This window comes from Lathyrus oleraceus, chromosome 7, assembly GCF_024323335.1.
Source record: "Lathyrus oleraceus cultivar Zhongwan6 chromosome 7, CAAS_Psat_ZW6_1.0, whole genome shotgun sequence".
NCBI classification, from domain to species: Eukaryota; Viridiplantae; Streptophyta; class Magnoliopsida; order Fabales; family Fabaceae; genus Lathyrus; species Lathyrus oleraceus.
In genome coordinates, this window is record NC_066585.1 from 218913037 (window position 1) to 218920633 (window position 7597).

Genomic DNA, 7597 nt, shown 5'->3' on the forward strand with positions numbered 1-7597 from the left:
TTTATGTCATTGCTAAGAAAACCTAAAAAAAAAGAGGAACTTGTTTATCTTGATTCATGGACTTGTGGTTACTATCCTTGACATCTTTGTGGAGTTATGGACTTAGAATTAGGATCTTGACCTTTGCTTTTTGACTTGTGACCTAAGACCTTGGAATCCATCTGATGCCCTTGACTTTGGACTTCTCTATGAAGAGTTGGCTTGGTTACTTTGGTCTCATCTGACACATGGATACCATTTGCTTATTTTGCTTGCTTAAGGATTAATCCAAAGGAGAGAAATTCTTGCTTTACTTATGTCATAAAGCTTGCTATCTCTTGGTTATATCTTTCTTCTTTAGCTTTTACTTTACTGCTTTAGGATAGTCTCTGCTTCTTCTCTCCCCCCTTCTTTAATTTTCAAATCTTCTCCCTCTTTTTAAAAATCTTCTTGATTTATAACTTGAATATCATTCTCAATAAACCTTGACTTTTGTCAAGTGATTTTCAAAAACTTTTTCTTAATAAATGTTAATCCATCTTAAGCATATTTAGACCAATTTTTTAAAAAAGGACTAAAAAAGGCATAACTCATTCAAACCATTTTGTGCCCTTTGTGCAGCTTCTCTTTTAAAACATTTTCTAAAGGCATTAGACATGAGTCATTTCCATAGTTGAGTTATAATCCTCCTATCTCTATAGTATTGATGATAATTCTTTTCCATCTGTGGGAGCTAGTGGCATACTTGTTGATCCTTATCCATGTTGGAGCCCTTCTCATGATGATGCAAAGTTCCCATACTTGTGGGTGAGTTGCTGAGTATTCTCCTTAAAATGATAAAATGTCTCTTTCCATAAAAATGAATAAAAAAAACTCCTTTTGTTATTTTTACAACGAACTACGAGGTTTTGATCCTTCATTGCACTTTGTTGGTACGTAGGCATGAGACTTCAAAAGTCTTGGCAAACACCAAATCATAATAAAAATGCTTCTTTTCCCATCCCTCCAATCTTTCAACACACAACACTTTTTTTTTCAAACCAAAACATACATATTTTCAAAGAGGTTCCCATGGAATACCATTGATGTTTAGGGTGCTAATATTTTCCCTTTGCATAACTAACCTATGGACCCTTGTTCTCTTTTTATTAGTTTTGTTCGTAATTTTTCCCTTTTCCTCTAGAAGTAATAAAAGTGTGGTGGCGACTCTTGCTTTGCGAATTAAATCTATTAATAGCTTAATAAAACAAGTTTATTTTGAAATTTGATTTAAATGTTATCTCTCCTCTCTCTCTCTCTCTCCCAAGCTGTTCAATTTCGTCCTTACTTTTCTCAAAAAATGGTTGGTACAATAAGAGGAACCAACACGTCTAGTAAAGAAAGTAAAATGGTGAAGAAGGTTAAGATGATGTTAAAGGAGGCATTGTGATTGGTGGATCAATTGATGGTCTTTCTGGAGGTCTTTCCCCCATCAAAGGGCTTAAGGAGTTCAAAATGAAGAAACTTAAAAAGTTGAGTAATCGATTTTCTCTAATAATGACTGGTTTTACTTGCAAAGATTCAAAAATTGTCCCTACAACAAAGTACCCCAAAATCATATAAGAGTCCATTCATCCATAAGCAAAAGTCACAAGCCAACCATTAGATGTTCCTTTGGATGTCGTTCCTCTTAGAGTTGTTCTCTCTAACAAAGATGAAGCTAAGACCTCTAAATCTACTGAACCTTCAAATTTTCTACCGCTAAGGATGTTCCTGTAGTCACATAACCTAGTGTTAAAACCAACTATATTGGGCATGCAGAGTCTATAACATAACTCAGACTATAGAAACCCTCAATACATGTGACAATCCACCTAGTGAGAATATTATTGATAAAATCCTAAGTGGAGGTACTCGTCCAAATAAACCCCTAAATGAAGCTAATGTTGAAGTTGGCCAGAATGCCATTTGTAAGAATGTTTGCTTGTGATGTAAAAAAATATGTTTGAGGTTGTGATAGAAGAAGAAAAATCAAGGGATGAGGAGACTGAATCCAATTCAGTATGATGGCGAAGATGTTTGTAATATTTTTAGCAACAATGAGGATGACATTCCTCAAATTGATGCAAAAGTGTTTGAATATGATGTTGATGAGAACGTGTCTGAAGAATTTATTAAGGATGCTAAAGAAAGCAATGAAGGTAAGGAATAAGACAACCAAGTTATTGTTGAAGTTGAAGAAAGAAAGGAATATATAAAATATATGAGTAAAGATTTCAGTGACATTGTGGGTGTCATCGATAAGGTGATGTGACAAATAGTAAGAATGCCCCTACTAATGTTAATAACAATACATAAAACATTTTGGAGGTTGATGCTCTAAATGTTGCTAAAGATCAAATTGACGTGGAGAATGATGTCACTGACATCCCTTAAGGTCCTGTCGAGACTGAAGACTATGTAAGTTATGGAGATCAAAATAATGAAAGTCCTAGTGTCAATGTCAATGTCATTAACAATGTTGAAGATGTTATTCCTGCTGCTGTAGAAGTTGAGACCTTTAAAAGGACTCATAAAAGGTTCAAGAGGTCAATTGAGAAGAAAAAGTCTATTTTGAAGCCCAAAAAGTATACTACCACCAAGAAGTATGATATATCACGTATAAAAAAAAGTTCAAATAAAAAGACAGAAGTGATGAAGAAAAAGTATTTCCTCTGATCAAACTCTTAACTGCATGTTAGCTATGTTGTTTTGTCAACTCCAAACCCACTAAGGACATAATGTTTTTCATCCATAAATACACTAGAAATATTTTTCTTCCTATATTAATGTCTGGAAGTATTTATTTTATTTATGTATCTGAGTTATAAAGCTTCGAAGAGCTCACGGTATTTCCATCATGATCACAACCACTAGCTAACAATTTCTTTTTCAAATAGTTTGGTTGTATATTCACATTTCTTAAGTTCAACAATAATATTTTATTTTACATAGATTTGTAGACAAGTACAACTATTTTTAATGGAAAATAATCAAATATATAAATAATAGTAATAATAATAATAATAATAATAATAATAATAATAATAATAATAATAATAATAATGAGATACAAGAACAAAAGTAATACTTAAGCTCAGAGGAAATATATATAGTAGAAAGCAGCGGTAAACCAAAAATTGAAAAATTAAAACAACTACAGAATGCAAAGAAAAAAACCCACCACCATAAGTCAATCACCCTAAAATACTGCTAGTGAGCGCAAAAAAAATATATTGGTCAACAAAGCTGAAAGGAATCACAGAAGGACCAACCCAACATTTAAGATTTGTCAAAGTATTCAACTTTGTGCACCACTATATTCTCATGCACGTCAAAGTATTCTTCTCGAAATTCCTTTGTGAATATTATTTTTCCAACAAGTTACCTTGATCCCGGTTCCAAGAGGATCATATATTCAAGTTCCCACTTTCTCTACATGTGATGTTTCCCTACAAAGATAACCATACTATTGATGTTTCAGACATATCAAACTATTGAATGACATATCATTGTCAGACCCAATAAGACTCTCTTACCCCCTCAAAATTATTAAACTCAACCACCCCACCCAAGATTTTGTGTGGCTCCCACTGAAATCTATATGATTAGAGATCATAAACAACATCCTCAAACTAACATCAGGAACCTGATACCTACCTAAACACATTTCAAAAATCAAACCCCTTAATCATTACAATTGATAAAGTTTCAATCACAATGATTTTTTTATGTAGAGATCTAAAAATAATAATGTTCATGCTTTTTTCTACACAGTTCTTTGCATGAGAACATGTACTATGTGGATTTTTTTTTAAAAAATCCAACACCACGATAAGATTCTAGTATTCAAATATTTGTAAATTTATTTGGAGATTAGTAATTAATTGATATATATAATTTAATTTAAAATTTTAAAGACATGGGTTAATTGCGGTAATTCTATTTGTTTTTAACATTTTTTATTTTGTTAGTATATGGACAAATAAATTAATCCTACTTGAAAACTTTTTATTCTCCTATTTTGAATAAAATAATATCCTTATAGACTTTCTACAACTTAAAATAATAATATCTTAATTTTGGCATAAAATTTTTAAAAAAACTTATTTGAACAATTATAAGTAATTAAAATATGTCTTGTCAACTTAATTTAGAATATTTATAATAGTATAATTAAGTTGTGAGTGTGTACAATTAAGAAAAAAAATTAAAGACACAAATAAGAAATTATCACCACTATCTCTCTATGAATTCTAAATAAAATATTAGTTTTTGATAAATACAAATAATAAAATGGTAAATCAAAAGTAAATAAAATGAAATTAAGATTAATTAAGATTATACATTGCTTCAATTAAATTATTGGAAGCAAACATTAAAACCTAATATGTAACATTATCTCAAATTATTCATCTATGCATATATAATGTTTCAAAAACAAAAACTTATTCTAATGAACAAAATAAAATAATAAAACTTCAATGCAATTTAAAAAATCTTGAAATTTTATTGATGATTTTCAAATGATATAAAATTTCCCCATAAAGAAAGGAAATAGTTATTCTACATATCAAAATCCATCTAATTAAAAATTTAAGATTATTAATTTTATTTAGATACTCTGCAACAAGAAATTCAACATCCCATGACAACACAATTATACACGAAGCTCCCTGATTGAAATATGGCAAGCAAATTCCAATGAGGAGCACCTTCATTATCATCTATTGTCCAAGCATTAACTTCTGTACCATTCCACCATGAAAACTAGAACCTCCAATAACAACTAGCTTATCTTCATATGATCTAAAAGCCATTCCCCATCCATTTAATGAGGTTGCTCTCTCAGGAAGGATTCCAATAGTGACCCATGAATTTTTATCCTTAACAAATCTTTTTACTTCTTGTCGCGCATAATCAACAATATATAATACATTTTTTACAACTGCAATCAAAGGAGGCGCCTCACCATTCACACCATCTCCTTCATTTCGCAGAGGGCACATATTAGGTATTATACGCCATTCTCTTGTCTTCAGATCAAACTCTTCACCACATGCTAGCTGTGTTGTTTTATCAACTCCAATTCCACCAAGGACGTAGAATTTTCCATCTATAGACACAACATAACACATTTTTTTTGCTATGTTCATGTCTGGAAGAATCTCCCATGTTCCAATATATGAGTTATAAAGCTCAGAAGAGCTCATGATTTTTCCATCTTTATCACAACCACCAACTAATATTGCAATTTCTCCTAAACTCGCAGATCCAAACAAGCATCTAGAAGTATTCATTTTCTCTCCCTTTAACCATGAATTAGTTAAGATACTATATTTATAAATGGCAGGACCATTTATTTCCCTTCCAAAAACAAGAAGCTCGGTACCAACAGCTAATGACTCCTTGTCTGAATGCATAAAACATGTATTGCAAGTCATTCTAGGCAATTGCATCAATCGATTGCAATTTAGATCAAAGGCCTCCCATGTAGAGATGTCACAAGAAAAGTAAGCCCAATGTTCAACTATGCCCATTTTTCGTCTCAGTTTATACAATTCTCCTGTCTTAATGAGTGATCAAACAATTTGGTTCAACGCAACAACTGAGCCATAATCAGACCTTGACAATCGAACAAGACAATTGATTGACATATCACGACCAAGCTGGCGAATAAGAAAACTTGATACACCTGCATGATTTTCCATATTTTTCGATTTTCCCCTTTCCTCGAGATCATCTGTAACTTCACTTGACGTTATCGACATATCCCTGAGAATCAACAAAATATAGTTAAAACTATTACCCTTTTATATATTTTTAATAAATATAGGGATCACTGTGCATACAAATCACACACATTCGCCAATAGATCATAGAAGTTGATATGAAAATCTAATTGGAAATACTAGCTCATCCAAAAATAATAATCAAAATAAAAATAACAATAAGAAACGAGCTGCAATGCCCTAAAAGTAAATATTTTTCTAAATTAAATACTCACACGCAATCCATACTAAAAGTTCAAATAAGAAAAAAAAATTAAAAGAAATTAGATAAACAAAGTTCGATCAAATAATGAGATTTGGATCCTCTGCCGTGTTTTCTCTACAGATCTTTCCATCCCTTTTTATATTACTATCTTGATTACCCTCATCATTTATTCATAATTTTTAATTTTTCTCTCCCCACACTCATAAAATTATAGTAGCGTTGGACGACATGCATACATAAATTCATAAACGAAAACACTACATCAAAAACGAAAAACACATAATTTTCACGGTTATGAATCTCCTATGCTTTTTTTTATTTCATTGAATTTTTCCTAAAATTATAGGGGGAAAGTAAAAAAAAATTAGTGAGAGATAAGAAAAAGATAAAAAAAATTACGAATTTAAAACACTTTCAGTTTTCTTTCACCTTTCTTTCTCTACGAACTTCTTCATTTTGTGTGAGTGGAGAACCTCTGGGTGTTGGGCATTTTTTAAAGAGCTTGTGGTGTTTGTGGCAACGTTGTGTTTATTTATAGGAGAGAAAATAATATAAAAAATTCATATAATAACTTTACTATACATCATAAAAATAAAAAATAAAAAAATAGTATGGGTGAGTGGGATAACTCAATTGGTATGTGCTATTTGAGTTAAATGAGTGTAAACTGTTTATTTAAGGTTCAATCCATGTCAACAACATTTATTTATATAAACAAATTATTGATATTAATCAACAACTTTGAAATAAAATGATATAACAAAGTATACACATATGGATTATTGTAGCTTAAAACCACTGGCTTAAAACTAGTGACGTAACCATTGTTTGAGAATTGACACCTTGTTTACACTTGAGTACATAAAACCAGTGACGTAACCGTTGAATGATTTTTCTCTTTTCTAAATTTTTATTTTGTTTTTTCTTTCTTTGTTTCTTTATAATTATTTTTTCCACCATAACCGCAACTTTAATTTTATTTAATACAATTAATATTTTTCTTGACTTTCTTTTACTTTTTTTAACACAAAAAGTATTTTTTTATTAATTTTTAAAATGTTTTTTCACTATTGATCTAGTGATTACTCAAACTTTAATAAATATGCGGAAAATAAAATTTTAGTGGTTTACATTTGAACAAGGGATTTAAAAATCTAATATTTTGATATTCAAACAAACAACTAATTATAACAATGAAAAATTGTATTTACTTCTATAAATAATTCATATTTTTATAACAATTAAGGAAATTATTTAAGAGGAGTGTCTTTTACTTTTTCTTTTCATATTTCTTAACTAAAAATATTTATTTACTTAAATTAGTAGAATCCATAAGTATACAAAATCAATATCGATAATGTAATATCTCATCCTAAATCATGAATTTATAAGAATTAGAAGACTAAGGGAAAATTGGTCATTTTATCACAAAGGGCATTTCAGTTAATTCATGACAAATAAATAAAATTCTACGCCTAATTAATACTAATGTATGTTAAGTATTAAGCTTAAGATTTATAGACAAAAAAGGATATTATGAAATTTCAAATTATATAAGGGTATTTAAGGGATTTCACATTAGTAAGTAAGGGCAAGTTGGTCA

General features: G+C 30.1%; 1 pseudogene; it reads right to left on the reverse strand.

Moving 5' to 3' along the window:
• Window positions 1–4487: 4487 nt before the first annotated feature.
• LOC127108217 (F-box/kelch-repeat protein At1g74510-like) lies at window positions 4488–6541 on the reverse strand (annotated as a pseudogene).
• Between the last annotated feature and the right edge of the window lie 1056 nt (window positions 6542–7597).